This window comes from Octodon degus, unplaced genomic scaffold (genome assembly GCF_000260255.1).
Source record: "Octodon degus isolate 3935 unplaced genomic scaffold, OctDeg1.0 scaffold00052, whole genome shotgun sequence".
Lineage (NCBI taxonomy): Eukaryota > Metazoa > Chordata > Mammalia > Rodentia > Octodontidae > Octodon > Octodon degus.
In genome coordinates, this window is record NW_004524628.1 from 11,297,185 (window position 1) to 11,300,202 (window position 3,018).

At 57.0% G+C, this 3,018-nt stretch overlaps 1 protein-coding gene across 2 annotated transcripts in view; it reads right to left on the minus strand.

The window, feature by feature from the left end:
* Positions 1–3,018, minus strand: part of Uxs1 (UDP-glucuronate decarboxylase 1) — a 42,769-nt gene that overhangs the window by 14,163 nt on the left and 25,588 nt on the right. The window lies entirely within an intron of this gene.

Sequence of the window (3,018 nt, forward strand, 5' to 3'; positions counted from 1 at the left end):
AGCAAACACACCTGAAACCTCTGCCTGGAGACCCTGGAGAATCAGGCACTGCGCCCACCAGAGGGTACCACCGGGTGAGCGCTGCGCCCAAGCCCATGGCTCTCCATATGACTCACCTTCCAGTGCTGGGGGCTGTCATGGCACCTTGCAATGGCAGAGGTAAGTGCCCAGGACGACCCTGCACTGCGATCCCAGAGCCCAAGGGACCAAGCTAACACGTGGATGACTTGGAGCAGAGTGACACAGCCCCACCCTGTGCCCACAGTGGGATTTGGAAGGCTCAGAACTTCTCCAACGTCTCTGTGCACGAAGAAGTGGGAAAGGGGCCTGGCCTGGACTGGCCTGAAACAGCCTTTGCTCAGCATGGAGGCTGCAGCAGGGCCCTGCAGCGGAGGTCACTACCAGCACCATGTGCTGCTCTGGGGGAGCCCCCCGCTCTTTAATGTACATGTAGGACCCCAAGATTTGCTGCCTTTGTGGGTCATACTTACACTGGCAACCCAGACTCAAAGTTGAGACAGAAACACCTAAGTTCTAATTAAACAATAATTTTCTCAACAAGCAGTGCACTGCAAACATGTGCGGGAGGAGGATCCAGTGCCCAGCAGTCCTCTGGGGACCCTTTCCTGTGCTGCGTCATCGACCACAGCCTCCCACAGGATCTAAGCACCTGGGTACCTGGTAGGCAGAAGAAGGGGCGCCCCACTGACGGGAGGACAGGTTTGCCCAGTGCACAGGGCCCAGGCCCAGTTTGTCCACGGGCACTGCGTGCTCCTGGGCACACAGCACCTTCTGTGCTCCATGGCCAGGCTACTTGGCTGAGCCAAGTGCTTGTAGGGAGACGCGCTGAGCACAGGATGAGGCCCCCCCATGGTGAGGACAAAGGGCCAGGCCGGGGCTCTGAGCGCCTCTGTGAGCAGCAGCACTGGTGTCTGGACGTGTCAGCTGTGGATAGGGAGAGGGCTGCACGCTGCCACTGCTAGACGACATGGGCCGGGCTCAGTCAGAGGACGGACTGGATGGCCAGTGGGCGGGGATGCTGCTGCCAGTGGCAGAGCCCAGCCTAGAGGCCGGAGCTCACAAACCAGCTTCAGAAGTGGCGAGACAGCTTCTGCTCTCCCAGCAGAGAGGACAGGAGTAAACTTTCTGAACTTACTGTTCTAAGCAGAGGCCAAGGCTGGCAGTCCCTGACATGACTGTAGCACGTGTGTGCATGCATGTATGCACAGGCATGGGTGGTGTGTGTCCACAGACAGAGCCACCAAGATGGCCAGACATGGCTTTGGTGCTGAAGCCGAGTTCAAGGACACACACTACCAATGGCTTCACCAAGCTCTGGCTCCAAGGCAGCACTGATGTGTACACAGCAGTACCACGATGTTCACCACATGATCTCAGATGGGCAGCTGTCCTGTGCGGGCCACCACAGCCCCTTCCTCCACTCCCCAGATGGAGCCGGGGGCCTGCAAGCACAGTCAGAGCCCTGCCCCTCCTGGGTGGAGTCTGCTGTTCCTGGGCTGGCTCCTTCCTCCGGGACTGACTGGGACACTGGTGTACTCAGCCCTGCGAGGCTGCGGCCTGCACCATCTCCACCGGTCGTGAGCTAGCTGGGTGTCGTCGGGGCTCTCGTAGGGAGCTCTGGGCCTTCCCCAGTGGGTGGGTCGCTCTGCTGTGCATCCCTGGTTTCCCTGGAACTCATCTTCTCCAGGCCTCTGCCTGCCCAGGCAGCTCAGTGTCCACCTGTCTGCGGTTGCAGCTGCTCTGGCAAAGCCCTGTGTGGCAGTGTCTGTTGAAGGACCCTTTGAAAGCAGTGGCAGCCTGCCTCAGCTTACCCCACAGCACCCCCAGGAAGGCCGGGCAGGAAGTAGGTCCCCTGATCGTCCACCTGGACCAACTGTTTCGTTCTTCAGAAACTATAGCCCAAAGTGAAGTAGATTCCCAGCAGTTTAAGTAATCAAACGTTTAAAGGTGAGGCACCCCCCCCCCAACACCCACCAGAACCGTTTTGTTTTATTTATTTAATTTATTTTTTTGTTTTACGGTACTGAAGATCGAACTCGGGACCTTGCGCTTTCCAGGCAGGAACTTATGCCTGCTGAGCTATATCCCTAGACCAGAGCTGTTTTAAAAGTATCAGATTACATGCCCTGTTTATCTCATTTTAGGATGGTGACAGCACAGGAGAAAGAGAAGAAAAAGCAAGGAAAAAACTGTATTAAAATACAAAACTTCAATGAAGTGAGAAGGCGACAAGCCAGCTGGGAGCAGCAGCCGTGCCCAGCGGACTGCTATGAAGAAAGTACTCCAAATGAAAGCAAATCTTAGAAATGGGTACAAGGACCAGTTTGGATTTCTTTTGTGAATCATGTTAGAAGTGTCGCTTTGCAGAAACGAAAGCTGCACTGAACTACTGAGTTTCTGTCACACTGCCAGCTATTCCTGCTAGTAGATTTTAAAGGCCACATTCAAGCTCCCAAGCCGCGGGTTCTCGACTTACGACACGGCAGGTTCTTTGGGAGCCGCTGGAAGGCTCCTGTGCTCTGGCCCTGGGCTGGGATTCCTGGAGACGCACAGCTACGGTGGCCTCTAGCGCTGCTGGGCAGGACTGCATTAGTGATCCGGCACTGCGCCAGGCAGCTAGCCCTCACCGTAAACACCAGAGATGGTGCACATGGAAGAGGAAGAATTACTTGGCTCAGTCCTGCATGCTCTTGTCCACCATAACAGGCACCCAACTTTGGGCTTCCGCTGAGCGTGGCATGGTGTGGAAGGACAGTGGTGGAGAGGGACTGCTCATCCCGCAGAGCAGGACACGGAGGGAGAGGACGGAACTGCTCATCCCGCAGAGCAGGACACGGAGGGAGAGGACGGGACTGCTCATCCCGCAGAGCAGGACACGGAGGGAGAGGACGGGACTGCTCATCCCGCAGAGCAGGACACGGAGGGAGAGGACAGGTGGGTGCCAGGGCCCTTCCAGAGTCAGTCGAGCACCCTCAGGAAGTCCACCCGCAGCCACCA